Here is a 20710-nt window from a genome sequence, read left to right as displayed (position 1 = left end):
CAGTTCGAACAAGGATGCCACGACACGTCATCAATCAGGGGTCGCACCCGCTCACCGTACCTTTCGGCTACGGAGCAACTTGAGGCACCATGCTACCTTCACTATTACATTGATCCAAAGGACGGTCGAGAGAAATCCAGTCACTTGTTAAGGAACTGTCGACATTTTCTGGAAATTCGGCAGTTCGGCGACGACCTCAGAGCCGAGGCCATGTCGAGAGTTCACGCAATGGAGAGAAGGGCATGGACCTACAGCTACCCAGCAGAACCATATGTACCAGAGCCGTACGTACTAGGAGGAGGAGACGAGCATGTACCAACTGAGGTGTTTTCGGAACCGTGCGGGCAAGTCAACATGATCCACAAAACCAGCTTTTCGAAGAGGGAGATCAAGAAGTTCTCCCGGGAAGTAAAGTATGTGGAAGTCGCCATGGTCGACACACCCGACTTCATCGACTGGTCAGATCAGAGTATTTCCTTCAGCAGGGCAGATCACCCGAAAGCTGTTCCGAGGCCTGGCCACGCAGCTCTTGTTCTTGAAGCACAGATCGGAGGATACAATATGAGCAAAGTATTCATGGATGGAGGAAGCGGCCTGAACCTATTGTTCGCCAGCACCATGAGAGCAATGGGTTTAACAGTCGATATGTTTAGAGAATCCGACACAGGATTCCACGGCATTATACCGACTCGACCTGCTTATTCTCTTGGAAAAACATCATTAGATGTGGTCTTCGGCACGCCTAGCAATTTCAAGAAAGAGAAGATCGAGTTCGAAGTAGTTGACTGGGAGTCTCAGTATCACGCCATCCTCGGCAGGCCCGCGTTTGCCAAATTCATGGCCGTACCTCACTATGCATACTTGAAACTGAAGATGCCAGGCAACAACGGGACCCCAATAACTGTCCATGGAAGCTTTGCTCGATCGGACAACTGCGACCGGGAGTTCCAGAAGATCGCCTCGAAGTTCGGAGTCAAGGAAGAGCTCAACGCAATTGACGCCGTTACAGATCACACGCAACCACCAGCCGACAACCGAAACGTGAGATCCGACGAGTTTGACGCTGCAATGGAAACCAAGAAGCTGCAGGTGCATCCAACTGACCCGAAGAAAATGGTCAATACGTCGGCTGACCTTACTGGCGCATAGGATGGTGCGCTCATCGAGTTCCTCCGTGAGCGCTGGGAGATATTTGCATGGGAACCATCCGACATGCCAGGTATCCCCAGGGAACTCGCTGAGCATGCCCTTAATGTTGACCCGACAGCCAAACCGGTGCAGCAGTCAATGCGCCGGTTTTCCGAACCAAATAGAAGAGCAATTGGCGAAGAAATCAGTCGACTCCGTAAAGCAGGCCAACCCCGTCATGGTACCTAAGAAGGACACCACCGCTCTACGCATGTGCATCAACTACACCAGCCTTAATAAACACTGTCCAAAAGACCACTTCCCGCTGCCTCGTATTGATCAGATAGTCGACTCTACAGCTGGATGCGATCGCCTCTCCTTCCTTGATGCATACTCCGGGTACAATCAGATCAAGCTGAAGAAAGAAGACCAGGACCTAACCGCGTTCATCACCCCACACGGCATTTTCTGTTACAACGTCATGACCTTCGGGTTGAAAAACGCAGGAGCAACTTATCAGCGTTGCATGCAGGCTTGCCTTGGAGAGCAGATCGGAAGGAACATCGAGGTTTATATCGACGACATCGTGGTGAAGACGAAGCATGCCGCCACTCTCATCGATGACTTACGGGAGACTTTCGACAACCTAGACAAGTATAAAATCAAGCTGAATCCCAAAAAATGTTTCTTCGGAGTGCCAGGGGGACAAGTACTCGGGTACTTCATCTCATCCAGAGGGATTGAAGCCAACCCCTTGAAGATCAAAGCTATTCTCGACATGAAGCCACCAAAGAATCTGCACCAAGTGCAGCAGTTGGCAAGACGTTTAGCAGCTCTCAGTAGATTCATCGCCAAGCTAGGAGAGAAAGCAGCTTGATGAAAAAATCAGAAAAATTCGAGTGGACAAAAGAGGCGCAGGAGTCCTTCGACAACCTGAAGAAAATCCTATCGACGTCCCCAGTCCTCATCACACCGCGCGAAAAAGAAATGCTACTTATGTACATAGCCGCAACAGCACAAGTCTTCAGCAGCGTTCTGGTCGTCGAGCGAGAAGAGGCAGGAAAAGTCCACGGTGTTCAAAGGCCCGTTTACTACCTCAGTGAAGTACTCACACCCGCGAAGCAGAGATATCCTCATCATCAGAAGCTGGCGTATGCAGTATGGAAGTCGGCTCGCAAGCTGCGTCATTATTTCACGGAGCACCCGATTGTCATCGTAAGTGAAGCACCATTGAAGAACATAATGACTAACCCAGAAGCCACAGGTCGGGTGTCCCAATGGGCCATCGAGATAGCGCCACACGACATAACTTACGTTAATCGAACGGCGATAAAGTCCCAAGTCCTCCCTGATTTCGTGGCAGATTGGATCCAGTAGCAGACCCCAGCGGCACCCGATATGTCGGGATCATGGACAATGTACTTCGACGGGTCAAAACGGAGCACGGGCGCAGGAGCAGGGGTGATATTGATATCACCACAGGGAGATAAGATGAAGTACATATTACGTATGAACTTCCCCTGCCAACGAACAATGAAGCAGAGTATGAAGCGCTACTACACGGAATGAGGATGGCGAAAGCATGCGGGGCAACTCGCCTGAAAATCTACGGAGATTCAAACTTGGTGGTGCAGCAGTCGATGAACCTATGTGACGCGGTCAGCGACAACATGATCGCTTATCGACAGCTGTATCAAAATATAGAAGCCAAGTTTGAAGGATGCAAGCTCAAACATATCGACAGAGCCAGCAATGAAGAAGCCGACACTCTGGCGAATATCGGGTCCATGTGCTCCCCCATCCCAGACGGAGTGTTCTACGAAGTCATTAGCCAGCGATCGATAAAGGAGAAAACTTCGGCACCTTCAAAACCATCGACTGATGAATCAGCGGCGGGTGATACGTCTCCGACGTATCGATAATTTCTTATGTTCCATGCCACATTATTGATGATATCTACATGTTTTATACACATTATATGTCGTATTTATGCATTTTCCGGCACTAACCTATTAACGAGATGCCGAAGAGCCGTTGTTCTCGCTGTTTTTGGTTTCAGAAATCCTAGTAAGGAAATATTCTCGGAATTGGACGAAATCAACGCCCAGGGGCCTATTTTTGCACGAAGCTTCCAGAAGTACGAGGAGTAAACGAAGTGGGGCCACGAGGCGACGACACGCTAGGCGGCGCGGCCCGGACCCGGGCCGCGCCGGCCTGTTGTGTGGGGCCCTCGTGTGGCCCCCGACCTGCCCTTCCGCCTACATATAGTCTTCGTCGCGAAACCCCCAGTACCGAGAGCCACGATACGGAAAACCTTCCAGAGACGCTGCCGCCGCCAATCCCATCTCGGGGATTCGGAGATCACCTCCGGCACCCCGCCGGAGAGGGGATTCATCTCCCGGAGGACTCTTCACCGCCATGGTTGCCTCCGGAGTGATGAGTGAGTAGTTCACCGCCGGACTATGGGTCCATAGAAGTAGCTAGATGGTTGTCTTCTCCTCATGTGCTTCATTGTCGGATCTTGTGAGCTGCCTAACATGATCAAGATCATCTATCCGTAATTCTATATGTTGTGTTTGTCGGGATCCGATGGATAGAGAATACTATGTTATTTTGATTATCAATCTATTACCTATGTGTTGTTTATGATCTTGCATGCTCTCCGTTATTAGTAGAGGCTCGGCCAAGTTTTTGCTCTTAACTCCAAGAGGGAGTATTTATGCTCGATAGTGGGTTCATGCCTCCATTAAATCCGGGACAAGTGACGGAAAGTTCTAAGGTTGTGGATGTGCTCGTTGCCACTAGGGATAAAACATTGATGCTATGTCCGAGGATGTAGTTATTGATTACATTACGCACCATACTTAATGCAATTGTCTCGTTGTTTTGCAACTTAATACTGGAAGGGGTTCGGATGATAACCTGAAGGTGGACTTTTTAGGCATAGATGCATGCTGGATAGCGGTCTATGTACTTTGTCGTAATGCCCAATTAAATCTGACAATACTCATTATATCATGTATGTGCATTGTTATGCCCTCTCTATTTGCCAATTGCCCGACTGTAATTTGTTCACCCAACATGCTATTTATCTTATGGGAGAGACACCTCTAGTGAACTGTGGACCCCGGTCCATTCTTTACATCTGAAATACAATCTGCTGCTATTGTTCTTTACTGTTCTTGTAAACAATCATCATCCACACTATACATCTAATCCTTTGTTACGAGCAAGCCGGTGAGATTGACAACCTCATCTGTTTCGTTGGGGCAAAGTACTTTGGTTGTGTTGTGCGAGTTCCACGTTGGCACCGGAATCCCGGTGTTGCGCCGCACTACATCTCGCCGCCATCAACCTTCAACGTGCTTCTTGGCTCCTCCTGGTTCGATAAACCTTGGTTTCTTTCTGAGGGAAAACTTGCCGCCGTACGCATCACACCTTCCTCTTGGGGTTCCCAACGGACGCGTGCTGTACGCGTATCAAGCACTTTTTCTGGCGCCGTTGCCGGGGAGATCAAGACACGCTGCAAGGGGGGTCTCCACAATCCAATCTCTTTACTTTGTTTTTGTCTTGCTTTATTTTATTTACAACTTTGTTTGCTGCACTTATATCAAAACACAAAAAAATTAGTTGCTAGCTTTACTTTATTTACTATCTTGCACTCTATATCAAAAACACAAAAAATTAGTTACTTGCATTTACTTTATCTAGTTTGCTTTATTTACTACTGCTAAAATGGCCACTCCTGAAAATACTAAGTTGTGTGACTTCACAACCACAAATAATAATGATTTCTTATGCACACCTATTGCTCCACCTGCTACTACAGCAGAATTCTTTGAAATTAAACCTCGCTTTACTCGAATCTTGTTATGCGAGAGCAATTTTCCGGTGTTAGTTCCGATGATGCTCGCTGCCCATCTCAATAATTTTGTTGAATTGTGTGAAATGCAAAAGTATAAAGATGTAGATGGTGACATTATAAAATTAAAATTGTTTCCTTTCTCATTAAGAGCAAGAGCTAAAGATTGGTTGCTATCTCAGCCTAAGAATTGTATTGATTCATGGACTAAATGCAAGGATGCTTTTATTGGTAGATATTATCCCCCTGCTAAAATTATATCTTTGAGAAGTAGCATAATGAATTTTAAACAATTAGATAATGAACATGTTGCTCAAGCTTGGGAAAGAATGAAATCTTTGGTTAAAAATTGCCCAACCCATGGATCGACTACTTGGATGATCATCCAAACCTTTTATGCAGGATCGAACTTTTCTTCGCGGAACCTATTGGATTCAGCTGCTGGAGGTACCTTTATGTCCATCACTCTCGGTGAAGCAAGAAAGCTCCTTGATAATATGATGATTAATTACTCGAATGGCACACTGAAAGAGCTCCACAAGGTAAGAAGGTAAATTCTCGTCGAAGAAACCTCTTCCTTGAGTGATAAGATTGATGCTATTATGTCTATGCTTGTGAATGATAGGACTAATGTTGATCCTAATAATGTTCCGTTAGCTTCATTGGTTGCCCAAGAAGAACATGTTGATGTAAACTTCATTAAAAATAATAATTTCAACAACAATGCTTATCGGAACAATTCTAGTAATAACTATAGGCCATATCCTTATAATAATGATAACGGTTATGCTAATTCTTATGGGAATTCTTAAAACAATAATAGGAACACACCCCCTGGACTTGAAGCTATGCTTAAAGAATTTATTAGTACACAAACTGCTTTTAACAAATCTGTTGAGGAAAAGCTCAATAAAATTGATATTCTCGCTTCTAAGGTTGATAGTCTTGCCTCCGATGTTGATCTTTTGAAATCGAAAGTTATGCCTAATAAGGATATTGAAAATAAAATTGTTACTACAGCAAATGCCATCCAAGTTAGAATTAATGAGAATATAAGATTGATGGCTGAATTGCATGCTAGGTGGGAAAGAGAAGAAAATAAAAAACTAGCTAAAGAGAAAAATGTAGCTAAAGTTTGGACTATTACCACCACTAGTAATGTTAATGATTCACATGTTGCTGCACCTCCTACTATCAATGGTAAAATAATTGGTGTTGGCAATGTTTCCACTTCTAATGCAAAGCCTGCAAAATTGCCTGAAACTGCTAAAACTGCTAAAACTGCTGAAACTGCCTGTGATAAAACTGCTGAAATTTTTTTCCAACATTGGGGATGATAATCCCATTGCTTTAGATTGTAATGGTTTGGATTTTGATGATTGCCACATCTCTGAAGTTATAAAGTTCTTACAAAAACTTGCTAAGAGTCCCAATGCTAGTGCTATAAACTTGGCTTTCACGAAACATATTACAAATGCTCTCATAAAAGCTAGAGAAGAGAAACTAAAACTTGAAACTTCTATTCCTAGAAAGCTAGAGGATGGTTGGGAGCCCATCATTAAGATGAAGGTCAATAACTTTGATTGTAATGCTTTATGTGATCTTGGTGCAAGTATTTCCGTTATGCCTAAGAAAATCTATAATATGCTTGACTTGCCACCATTGAAGAATTGTTATTTGGATGTTAATCTTGTTGATAATGCTATAAAGAAACCTTTGGGGAGAGTTGACAATGTTCGCATTACCGTTAACAATAACCTTGTCCCCGTTGATTTTGTTGTCTTGGATATTGAATGCAATGCATCTTGTCCCATCATATTGGGAAGACCTTTTCTTCGAACTGTTGGTGCTACCATTGATATGAAGGAAGGTAATATTAAATATCAATTTCCTCTCAAGAAAGGTATGGAACACTTCCCTAGAAAGAGAATGAAGTTACCTTTTGATTCTATTATTAGAACAATTTATGATGTTGATGCTTCATCTCTCGATAATACTTGATACACACTTTCTGCGCCTAGCTGAAAGGCGTTAAAGAAAAGCGCTTATGGGAGACAACCCATGTTTTTACTACAGTATTATTGTTTTGAATTTTAGTCTTGGAAGTTGTTTACTACTGTAGCAACCTCTCCTTATCTTAGTTTTGTGCTTTGTTGTGCCAAGTAAAGTCTTTGATAGTAAGGTTCATACTAGATTTGGATTACTGCACAATAACAGATTTCTTTGCTGTCACGAATTTTGATCTGCCTCTCTGTAGGTAGCTCAGAAAATTATGCCAATTTACGTGCGTGATCCTCAGATATGTACGCAACTTTCATTAAATTTGGGCATTTTCATTTGAGCAAGTGTGGTGCCTAAATAAAATCCATCTTTACGGACTGTTCTGTTTTGACAGATTCTGCCTTTTATTTCGCATTGCCTCTTTTGCTATGTTGGATGAATTTCTTTGTTCATTAATGTCCAGTAGCTTTATGAAATGTCCAGAAGTGTTAAGAATGATTGTGTCACCTCTGAACATGTTAATTTTTATTGTACACTAACCCTCTAATGAGTTGTTTCGAGTTTGGTGTGGAGGAAGTTTTCAAGGATCAAGAGAGGAGAATGATGCAATATGATCAAGAAGAGTGAAAGCTCTAAGCTTGGGGATGCCCCGGTGGTTCACCCCTGCATATTCTAAGAAGACTCAAGCGTCTAAGCTTGGGGATGCCCAAGGCATCCCCTTCTTCATCGACAACATTATCAGGTTCCTCCCCTGAAACTATATTTTTATTCCGTCACATCTTAGTTACTTTGCTTGGAGCGTCGGTTTGTTTTTGTTTCTGTTTTTGTTTGAATAAAATGGATCCTAGCATTCATTGTGTGGGAGAGAGACACGCTCCGCTGTTGCATATGGACAAATATGTCCTTAGGCTTTACTCATAGTATTCATGGCGAAGGTTGAATCTTCTTCGTTAAATTGTTATATGGTTGGAATTGGGAAATGCTACATGTAGTAATTCTAAAATGTCTTGAATAATTTGATACTTGGCAATTGTTGTGCTCATGTTTAAGCTCTTGCATCATATACTTTGCACCCATTAATGAAGAAACACCTAGAGCTTGCTAAATTTGGTTTGCATATTTGGTCTCTCTAAAGTCTAGATAATTTCTAGTATTGAGTTTTGAACAACAAGGAAGACGGTGTAGAGTCTTATAATGTTTACAATATGTCTTTTATGTGAGTTTTGCTGCACCGGTTCATCCTTGTGTTTGTTTCAAATAACTTTGCTAGCCTAAACCTTGTATCGAGAGGGAATACTTCTCATGCATCCAAAATCCTTGAGGCAACCACTATGCCATTTGTGTCCACCATACCTACCTACTACATGGTATTTCTCCGCCATTCCAAAGTAAATTGCTTGAGTGCTACCTTTAAAATTTCCATCATTCACCTTTTCAATATATAGCTCATGGGATAAATAGCTTAAAAACTATTGTGGTATTGAATATGTACTTATGCACTTTATCTCTTATTAAGTTGCTTGTTGTGCGATAACCATGCTCCTGGGGACGCCATCAACTACTCTTTGTTGAATATCATGTGAGTTGCTATGCATGTCCGTCTTGTCTGAAGTAAGAGATATCTACCACCTTAATGGTTGGAGCATGCATATTGTTAGAGAAGAACATTGGGCCGCTAACTAAAGCCATGAATCATGGTGGAAGTTTCAGCTTTGGACATATATCCTCAATCTCATATGAGAACACTAATTGTTGCTACATGCTTATGCATTAAGGAGGAGTCCATTATCTGTTGTCCATGTTGTCCCGGTATGGATGTCTAAGTTGAGAATAATCAAAAGCGAGAAATCCAAAATGCGAGCTTTCTCCTTAGACCTTTGTACAGGCGGCATGGAGGTACCCCTTTGTGACACTTGGTTAAAACATGTGTATTGCGATGATCCGGTAGTCCAAGCTAATTAGGACAAGGTGCGGGCACTATTAGTATACTATGCATGAGGCTTGCAACTTGTAAGATATAATTTGCATAATACATATGCTTTATTACTACCGTTGACAAAATTGTTTCATGTTTTCAAAATAAAAGCTCTAGCACAAATATAGCAATCGATGCTTTCCTCTTTGAAGGACCATTCTTTTTACTTTTATGTTGAGTCAGTTCACCTATTTCTCTCCACCTCAAGAAGCAAACACTTGTGTGAACTGTGCATTGATTCCTACATACTTGCATATTGCACTTGTTATATTACTCTATGTTGACAATTATCCATGAGATATACATGTTATAAGTTGAAAGCAACCGCTGAAACTTAATCTTCCTTTGTGTTGCTTCAATACCTTTACTTTGATTTATTGCTTTATGAGTTAACTCTTATGCAAGACTTATTGATGCTTGTCTTTAAGTGCTATTCATGAAAAGTCTTTGCTTTATGATTCAGCTTGTTTACTCATGTCATTACCATTGTTTTGATCGCTGCATTCATTACATATGTTTACAATAGTATGATCAAGGTTATGATGGCATGTCACTCCGGAAATTATCCGTGTTATCGTTTACCCGCTCGGGACGAGCGAGAACTAAGCTTGGGGATGCTGATACGTCTCCGACGTATCGATTATTTCTTATGTTACATGCCACATTATTGATGATATCTACATGTTTTATACACATTATATGTCGTATTTATGCATTTTCCGGCACTAACCTATTAAAGAGATGCCGAAGAGCCAGTTATTGTTTTCTGCTGTTTTTGGTTTCAGAAATCCTAGTAAGGAAATATTCTCGGAATTGGACGAAATCAACGCCCAGGGGCCTATTTTTGCACGAAGCTTCCAGAAGTACGAGGAGTAAACGAAGTGGGGCCACGAGGCGACGACACGCTAGGGCGGCGCGGCCTGGACCTGGGCCGCGCCGGCCTGTTGTGTGGGGCCCTCGTGTGGCCCCCTGACCTGCCCTTCCGCCTACATATAGTCTTCGTCGCGAAACCCCCAGTACCGAGAGCCACGATACGGAAAACCTTCCAGAGACGCCGCCGCCGCCAATCCCATCTCGGGGGATTCTGGAGATCACCTCCGGCACCCTGCCGGAGAGGGGATTCATCTCCCGGAGGACTCTTCACCGCCATGGTCGCCTCCGGAGTGATGAGTGAGTAGTTCACCCCTGGACTATGGGTCCATAGCAGTAGCTAGATGGTTGTCTTCTCCTCATGTGCTTCATTGTCGGATCTTGTGAGCTGCCTAACATGATCAAGTTCATCTATCTGTAATTCTATATGTTGTGTTTGTCGGGATCCGATGGATAGAGAATACTATGTTATTTTGATTATCAATCTATTACCTATGTGTTGTTTATGATCTTGCATGCTCTCCGTTATTAGTAGAGGCTCGGCCAAGTTTTTGCTCTTAACTCCAAGAGGGAGTATTTATACTCGATAGTGGGTTCATGCCTCCATTAAATCCGGGACAGAGGACGTAAAGTTCTAAGGTTGTGGATGTGCTGTTGCCACTAGGGATAAAACATTGATGCTATGTCCGAGGATGTAGTTATTGATTACATTACGCACCATACTTAATGCAATTGTCTCGTTGTTTTGCAACTTAATACCGGAAGGGGTTCGGATGATAACCCGAAGGTGGACTTTTTAGGCATAGATGCATGCTCGGATAGCGGTCTATGTACTTTGTCGTAATGCCCAATTAAATCTCACAATACTCATTATATCATGTATGTGCATTGTTATGCCCTCTCTATTTGTCAATTGCCCGACTGTAATTTGTTCAGCCAACATGCTATTTATCTTATGGGAGAGACACCTCTAGTGAACTGTGGACCCCGGTCCATTCTTTACATCTGAAATACAATTTGCTGCTATTGTTCTTTACTGTTCTTGCAAACAATCATCATCCACACTATACATCTAATACTTTGTTACAGCAAGCCGGTGAGATTGACAACCTCACTGTTTCGTTGGGGCAAAGTACTTTGGTTGTGTTGTGCAGGTTCCACGTTGGCACCGGAATCCCTGGTGTTGCGCCGCACTACATCTCGCCGCCATCAACCTTCAACGTGCTTCTTGGCTCCTCCTGGTTCAATAAACCTTGGTTTCTTTCTGAGGGAAAACTTGCCGCCGTACGCATCACACCTTCCTCTTGGGGTTCCCAACGGACGCGTGATGTACGCGTATCAGCGGGCCAGCAAGAACTGTCGAAGAACCTTCACCTTCATCAGCGGAGCAAGTCCTCCTCCTTGAGCCGCTATGGACCAAACCATTACTAGCATACCTAACGAAGCAAGAGTTGCCGGAGGATTCTGTGGAAGCAAGGCGGATCGTCAGGCGGTCAAAGGCCTTCACCGTCGTCAATGGCGAGCTTTACAAGCGCAGCATTTCGGGTATCCTCCAAAGGTGTATCGCCATTGACGATGGAAAAGCACTACTGCGCGAGATACATGAGGGAACCTGCGGACACCACGCAGGAAGCAGGGCCCTTGTAGCAAAAGCCTTCGTGGCAGGATTTTACCGGCCAACGACGAGCGTTGGATGCTCGAGATCTAGTCATGAAATGTGACCCCCGCCAGCCGCTTTTCCCCAAAACCGCACGCCCCGCAACAGATCTAATGACAATACCTCTAGCCTGGCCCTTTGCTCAGTGGGGACTCGACCAAGTTGGACCACTGCCGAGGTCGTCGCCTGGAGGCCACACGTATCTACTGGTCGCAGTCGACAAGTTCACCAAGTGGATCGAGGCAGTGCCCATTCGAAACCAAAAGGCCGAAACAGCAGTTCAGTTTTTCAGAGGAATAACCTGTCGGTTTGGTATGCCCCACAGTATCGTAACAGACAACGGATCTAACTTCGACTCCAAAGAGTTCCGAAAGTTCTGCGACGACGGAGGAATTAAATTGAAGTTTGCATCAGTAAGCCACCCACAGACCAACGGGCAGGTGGGAAGGATCAATGGTCTAATAGGGGATGGCCTCAAGAAACGACTTACAGGCACGGCTGGAGCCTGGGTCGAGGAGCTACCATCCGTGCTATGGAGCTTGCGCACTACGCCTAACAGGTCGACTCAGTACACCCCGTTCTTCTTGGTGCATGGAGCCGAAGCAGTCCTACCAGCCGACGTTTGGTTCGAAGCTCCTCGGGTGACAGCGTACACAGAAACTTCTTCCAACATCGCGCTGCAGGACGCCGTGGACCTTCTCGACATAGCACGAGACATTGCGTTGGCAAGAACGACGGTGTACCAACAGGCGTTGAGGAGTTATCATAGCCAACGAATATGCAGTCGAAGCTTTAATGTTGGGGACATGGTGCTTCGGCTGAAGCAAGAAAGACCCTTGAAACTTGAATCCCCATGGGAAGGACCGTACATCGTCACTGAAGTGATACCAGGAGGAGCATATCGGCTTAAAACCCCAGCTTCAGGAAAAGACGTTGGGAATCCATGGAACATCGCACAGTTGTGACGGTTCTATACAGAGGATACAATTGTTTTTACTTACTTGACAGACCTTAAGGTTGCTTTTGCATTATGAATAAAGTTCTAATCAGGTTTTCTACCTTTTTTCTTAATTCAGGCCCTACCACCCGAATATATCGTCTGGGGACCTAAACCATCGGCTCTTACTCCCATCGGGAGCGCTGGCCTGAAGAATACGCTTACATAGTGTCATTGATTAAATACTCTTAACGAGAACTAAGATTAATGACGCACCAAAACAACCAATCCAAGCCTCGAAAAATACGCGAGTGCTGCAGTCGATGGTTACATTATCTCAAAATAAGGCTCAAACCGGTGCACCGCGTGACGAAGCCAAACGTCTAATTCCCTCGACTAAGTCGATGGGTCTCGCTCTTACAAAAACTTACATATCGACTTCGCAATAACATTGCAAAATTCAAGGAAGTCGTCGAGAGAGCAGGTTGAACTGATCACTCAGCCGCACTCGACAATAAATTATCAACCAAACTAGTATAGCGTGTAGCGCACGCGGTAAGTTTGTACAAAACAATCTTATGCAGGTACAAGGTTGTTACATTCATAACTGGGCTCCCTGGCTCCCTTGACCCCTCGTTTCTCTCTCAAGACACGACTCCATCCTAGAGACAATGGTATATGCAGGGCCTCTAGCAATATCATAATATTGGCCTAAACTCCTCTCAGTGTTTGCTACGGCCCTTAAGTCTAAGGATGGATGACATGCTAATACCGAAGCAAAGGCAAGTTCGGCACCAGCTAGAAGCTCTTTCCGCACCAACTGCCGAATCCTTTTTGGCGACTTGAATCGGGTGAACAGGGAAGATAAGGTTCCGGGAGCCTGATCCAGAGGAAACAAAGTATTCCAGACCATCGTGAGATGGGCGTGGAACTTATCGAAGTAGTAATGTGCCTTCTCCACCCGATGCTCAAACTTCTCCATGATAACGACCTTCAGACGATGCAGCCACAGATCGTGCTTTGGGTGAGCAGCATCAGTCATCGCCTCGACCTTCTCATGGATCTTCCTGTCTTCCTCGGATTTATCTGAAGATACAACTGGAAAGGAACGAATATCAGTTAAAAAGAACATCCGAGCTACGCTAGGAGTCAGAAGATGGGGAAAACACTCACAGCCCAAACTTTCGGTGGCAACATGAAGACCATCGAGAGCATATTGCTCGATAGTAGTTGCTATTTCCCCCTTTTTCTTCACCAACGCTGCCATGGCCCGAAGAGAAGAAATGTCTTTATTTAAAGGAGACACTTGGTCACGTAAGCGGCGAACAAGCACTACAAGAAAAGTTCTGATAGACAACGTCTCAAAATCGTCCGCTAAGGGGTATTTTTCGTCGCCTATGGGCCTAACCCGACGATATTGGTTCTGTTGTGGAAACTGCGTCAGGCAAAGTCCTACGACGATTTTTTCGGTCCGTCGCGCTTGGGCGCCCTTCCGCCACGGAAAATCGGACCGTTGCCCAAGTGTTTCCGGAGCCCGTTGACCGCCGACGTCATGCAACCGACACGTGCGTACGCCGTTAACCGGCAAGCTAACGGCGTTAACCTAGCTGAAACCCCGTGGTAGATGGTAGGCCCACACGAGGCCTCGCCACGTCTTAAGCGGGCCGGCCCATTAAGTTTGTGGGCCGGGCCAGCCGACTTAGTTTGACCGGTCAACTATAAAGCCGGGCCGGTCCATTAGTTACGTGGGCCGGGCCTAACCTCTAAGGTTGACCGGTCAAAACTTTAGTGGGCCGGCCCACTAAGCATGTGGGCCGGCCGAATGCACTCGTTTGACCGGTCAAAAGGCAAAGGGCCGGCCCACAAGACATGTGGGACCCACTTTCCCGTTATCGGGCCGGCCCATTTACAAAGTGGGGTCCACATTAAAGCAACCGGGCCGGCCCAAGAAGTTAGTGTGCCGCCCAATTAGCATGTGGGTCCCACTTTCCTCGCTATCGGGCCGGCCCATTTAGTACGCGGGGTCCACATTTGATCAAATGGGCCGGCCCAACAAGCCGTGGGCCGGCCAAAAGCACCGGTGGGTCCCACTTTCCCGCTTAAGGGCCAGCCCATTTAGTATGTGGGGTCCACCATATAGCAGGTGGGCCGGCCCAACAAGATAGTGGGCCGGGCCAAAAACACAGGTGGGTCCCACTTTCCAGTTAAAGGGCTGGCCCATTTAGTATGTGGGTCCACCATATAGCGAGTGGGCCGGCCCAACAAGATAGCGGGTCGGGCCAAAAACTCGGTGGGTCCCACTTTCCCGCTAAAGGGCCGGCCCATTTAGTATGTGGGGTCCACCATATAGCAAGTGGGCCGGCCCAACAAGATAGTGGGCCGGGCCAAAACGCTGGTGGGTCCCACTTTCCTGTTAAAGGGCCGGCCCATTTAGTATGTGGGGTCCACCGTATAGCAAGTGGGCCGGCCCAACACGCTAGTGGGCCGGCCCAACACGCTAGTGGGCCGGGCCAAAAACACAGGTGGGTCCCACTTTCCTGTAAAAGGGCCGGCCCATTTAGTATGTGGGGTCCACCATAGAGCAAGTGGGCCGGCCCAACACGCTAGTGGGCCGAGCCAAAAACACAGGTGGGTCCCACTTTCGTCTTAAAGGGCCAGCCCGTTTAGTATGTGGGGACCACCACAAAAGCAATTGGGCTGGCCCAACTAGTTAGTGGGCCAGCCCAGTAGTGGGTGGGGTCCACCTTAAAGCAAGTGGGCCGCCCAATAAAAGGGTGGGGTCCACAAGAATCAAGTGGGCCGGCCCAATAAGTAAGCGGGCCAGCCCGTTTAGTTGCCGTTTATATGCCGGCGTAAAAGGCGCTTTAGGATTTTGCGTGGCCGGCACGTATGTGATTTCGCTTAATTGGGCCGTTTAAGGGATGGGAATTCGTGATTTAGATATCGACAATATTTACGCAAGATTGATTTCCGTCTGATAGCCTCACTTACCACAAGCACCAAAGAAAAAATGCGCGAAAGAACTATAAAAACTAACTAAATATTACATCACCGCAAGGCTTTGAAAAATATTACGTAACCCATAGAAATTGAATGGTAATTAAACCTAGCAATACAATGAAGCGATCCGGCAATCTTTTAAGTTGTCCATGCAGCACCTATATCTGAAACAAAGACATTACAACTTAAGACAGCAACAATGGAAACGCAAAGACAATGCAATATTGTTTGCCAAAGAATTTGGAACTCATCATTTCGTCGTTATAACAAGATCATTGTAATGCGCACAATAAGCAAACAAAGAGTGCATGCCGCATACCAACAGCCAATATAACAAAGCATGTTAGAATGAAACAAAGAGACTTACCACTCGTCGAGTCCCATGCAAACCAACATGTTCGTGGAGTACAAAATTGGCATGAACAACATAGTAGCAAGGCTATAAATTTTGTAACAACGACCGAGCAAGATGAAGTTATGATGGCTACATCTACAGAAGCAGGAATGTAAACCAAAAAATAGAAGTTACGATGGCAAAAGCTAAAGAGGAGGGAATGTGAACCAACATGTGCCAAGTGCAATTACTTCATTTTGGCCGTGAACTAAATAATACTCCCGAACTTATAGTGAAGGGGATGCAAATCAAGATGTTTCGGGATATAAACTTGTAATGAGCAACACATAGAGGATAGTTAATGCTGGAGCTTAGGATGGACCAAGATACTGTAATATAGTGGGATCACCCGTGAACTTGTATAAGAGGGAATGCAAACCAATATGTTCAGCTTTTCCATATGTGAGCGTCATGCCAAGTCGAGAAACAAGTCAATAATGCAGCTTTTGAAGAACAAGATGGCACGCAAAATTATTATCTAGTAGTATGACAAGTTTATTTGCACTACAGTGCTAGATAGCGTAGTGATAGCATGCCAAACTAAGTCCTTACTTTGTTAGCTTACAATGAACTAGATACAAAACAATGGCATCACCTGTAGTACATGGAATGCAAGCCAACATGTTCATGGAGTAAAAAATTGGCACAAACAACATAGTAGCAGGCCATAATTTTTGTAACAACGACTGAGCAAGATAAAGTTATGATGGCTAGATCTACGTAGAAAGATGGAATGTAAACCAAATATAGAAGTTACGATGCCAAAAGCTATAGAGCAGTGAATGCGAACCAACATGTGCAATTACTTAAAATTGGCCATGAACTAAATAATAGCAGGATGTTACTATAATACCTATAATTTTTGTAACAACGACTGAGCAAGATAGAAGTTATGATGGCTACATCTACAGAGCAGGGAATGCAAACCAAAATGTTCAATCGCTTAAAGTTAGCAATGAAGTAGAAAATAGCAACGTGTTACTGTCATAGCTAGGAATGAACTAAAAGAGCTTCAGACAAACAAGCATCTGAACCCGTAACATGGCGCTAAAACAAGGGACTTACATTAGGAGAAGCACTCCGTGGGAGTCACAAAGCAGATCTTCCCGGGGTTGATAGATCCGGTGATGAAGTACGCTACATGTGCTACTTGGGGTTGGAGAGACGGCCATTACACTTCATGATTACTCATCTCATCCGCAAAAACGTAACGGCGCGTCGTTAGCACAAACAGTCCCCCAAGATTAAACAAGAACTTGCAGGCAAGCAATAGAAAAGCGACAGAAGAAGAGTTTAGATCATGCACGGCGCCGGTGAAGCAGATCCGGTTCGTGCACAGCGGTGTCGGTGAGCAAGATCCGATGCGGTGGACGACGGATCCGGCGAAGCGGCTCCGTGGGGTGGACGATACCGCAGCCTGAAGCGACTACGGTAGACCGCTAGATGAGCATATGGTTTCGAGGTTCGGCGGGGATGATCCGATCCGGTTGATGACGGCGTCGATGAAGCGGCCCGGCAGGCAGCCGGATGACGAGGATCGCGAGGGCTCGGGTAGGGCTGTGGAAGTCCGGCGGGGATGCTCCGGTGCGGTGGTCGTGGAGGTGGGAGAGAGGGACTTGGGAAGTTCCGGTGGGTGGTCTGAGGGAAATGAATTTTTTTTGGGAGGGTTTCCGGGCTAGGGAGGTGGTGATCCAAAAAATGACGGGCAGACCCCCCCACCAACCGACTTTGCTGCCATCTCCACAGGGGTAGAATGGGAATTTGGAAGCGTGTGAAATTTTTGTATTTTGTAGGCGGGAAGTTTTGCCGCTATGAGATTTTGAATTTCGCTAAGGTCCAAGTATAATGATAAAAAATTGTGAGACCGTACTAGTACCTCTGTTCAAGGCCGAGTGCAAAATCAAATCATCGTCACCTTGAATATTGGTCACTACCATGGCCATGATCTATCTCTGAAATTAGCATATCCGCTATATCTTGCAAAGTATAATGATAAAAAAATTGTGAGACCGTACTAGTACTTCTATTCTAGGCCGAGTGCAACATCAAATCATCATCACGTTGAAAATTTGTTACCATGATCATGATCTATCTCTTAAAATTGGCGCATCCGCTATATCTTTCAAAGTATAATGATAATAAAAATTGTGAGACCATACTAGTACTTCTGTTCAAGTTCGAGTGCAACATCAAATCATCATCACGTTGAAAATTTGTTACCATGATCATGATCTACCTCTCGAAAATGGGCGCATCCGCTAAAACTTGCAAAGTATAATGATACAAAATTGTGAGACCGTACTAGTACTTATGTTCAAGGTCGAGTGCAACATCAAATCATCATTACATTGAAAAGTGTGTTACCATGATCACGATCTATCTCTGAATTTGGCGCATCCGCTAAATCTCGCAAAGTATAATGATAAAAAAATTGTGAGACTGTACTAGTACTTCTGTTCAAGTTTGAGTGCAACATCAAATCATCATCACGTTGAAAATTTGTTACCATGATCATGATCTATCTCTGAATTTGGCGCATCTGCTAAATCCTGCAAAGTATAATGATACAAATTTGTGAGACCGTACTAGTACTTATGTTCAAGGTCGAGTGCAACATCAAATCATCATTACATTGAAAATTGTGTTACCATGATCATGATCTATCTTTGAATTTGGCGCTTTCGCTAAATCTCGCAAAGTATAATGATAAAAAAATTGTGAGACTGTACTAGTACTTATGTTCAAGGATGAGTGCATGATCAAATCATGATCACGTTGAAATTTGTTACAACGATCATGACATATCTCTAAAATTGTCGCATCCGCTAAATCCTGCATGTGGCGCATCTCGGTGCGGAGCAACAGGTCGGTGCTATCAAGGTTGAGGCGTCGGTAGCGTCACCGGGCTCTCCTCTCTTGATAGATATTCTACATGGCGCGGCGCCCCGCCCGCCGAGAAGCAGTCACATGTGAGACCGAGGTGGAGACGTCGTCGGCATCCTCAAGGCGCGGTCACCCTTCTACGAGCCAGCGTCGACTCAAGGTATGAATCCATGTGTTGTCGCGCCCTTTCCGCCGATGAAGTGGGGTGCCTTAGATTTATTGTTCTTCTCTTACGATTATTTCGAGCCGAACATGTGTGCTCTTTTCTCTGAATATATTGCTTGAAAAGCTAACCAAGTTACTTAAATTCACTTTGTTCTTAATCTTGCGTGCTAATTTTGTTATTTTTGCTGACGGTGGTGCGCGCAATTAGATTTATTTGTGGGTGTGTTGAGCTGTTAGGCCTAAGTCGAAATCCTCGTCTAAATGAGGCCTCAGCTTAACACATAAAAAAGGTGTTCAATCTCGCCCACAATGTCCTCTTCTTTCCTCTTCCATTATTGGAACTTGTTTTGCAGACAAGGAAAGTGGCACATGTAATATTGGTAAAACCCTCTTAGCCAAAATCAGCTACGAGCAAGATTTTCGGTATTGTAGATGCCCCAATTGACTCTCATCCCCAATGTAGTCTTTTTTTAATGTCAGTATAGACTTCTTTACTGGATGTATACTATCGTACATGGCATGCATTTGCCTAATGAGCAGCATTGTATTGCTATTCTAGCCAACCCGATCCATCTGTCAAGCTTCATGCACGAGATGCCATGTTTAATTTACTCCTCGCTTCGATCCATATTTCTTGGTGTAAAATGAATGTGAATCTGAGGGAGTACTTTTCTTAGATAGTACTATACCAGTTCAAAAAAAAGTACTACAACATCACAAATGCATCAAAAGAGTACTACATCACAAGACCACCACGGTTGTACTAGTAGAGTTTAATGCTTAACTTCCAAAGGGAATAAGATTAACATCATTTAGACCAACCAAAAAAATTCAACCACCCTACACAAACCCTGGTCAAAACTAGTCTAACCAATATTACAAAAGTTGTACATAATTCAGAAACCGTCAGAAATATACGAAGCATTCAGAGTCCCCAAATTCAAGTGTCTTTGAGTCACTAACAAGTGTGGTCCACATGTCAGTCACCCAAAGTCATGGCAAAGTCAGCCTGGCAAAGTCACCGAAGTTCAATCCCGTAAATGGCATCTTCGCATGTTGGACCAGAGAATATCAGTATTGCTACGGAGTACATTACGTAGTTATCTCCCGAATCTTGTTCTATCATTCGTCCTACACTCCGATGGAGAAGCATCAATTCCCACTGGAGGCGCGGGGCCCACGAGCGGTGGCAATGTCCTTTTAAATAGGAGGCAGAATATTTGACAGATGCGCGGAGGAGGGGGGAGGGGAGTCTCACCTGCGAGACTGACAAGAAGAGAGACGTTTGAGCAGACAAAGCAAGCAAAGGAATGCACAACTCCGTAGCACCGAAAAGGCTACTACCTTCTCTTCCGGATAAGCAAAAATAGCTGATCGGTACTGACGAAATGCACCAGGTACGCAATGTACTCCAGCTATAATAAGTGAAGCATGCCTACCACTGAAGAGGATTCAAGATTCCACCAGATCTCCATATCACTCTTTTGCAAAAAACACGGACTTATCTTTTGCACAATTCACCACTTAATCTATCGCAGCCTTCCATCGCTTGGTCATCTAATTAACGATTTAACGGATTAGAAAATAAGCGGTGGAATTAGAAGTACTAGTAGCGAAATGTGCAAAATATACTCGTCCTTCCCGAGGGGGTTTGTCCGTAAGAGGGCCGGATGACAATGTCCCGGTGCATCCGTAAAGGAGAGGGGTAGTTTTTTATTTTTGCGAATGAGTGAGGGGTAGTTTCTAATACATGTAAGAAATTATTTTACAAAAAGGTACATACTAAGTAGATAGCCTTATGTTTTTCCTCAGTTTTCCCCAAGCCCTTATTTGAAACC

This window comes from Lolium rigidum, chromosome 3, assembly GCF_022539505.1.
Source record: "Lolium rigidum isolate FL_2022 chromosome 3, APGP_CSIRO_Lrig_0.1, whole genome shotgun sequence".
Taxonomy (NCBI): domain Eukaryota; kingdom Viridiplantae; phylum Streptophyta; class Magnoliopsida; order Poales; family Poaceae; genus Lolium; species Lolium rigidum.
This window is presented reverse-complemented; position numbering follows the sequence as displayed.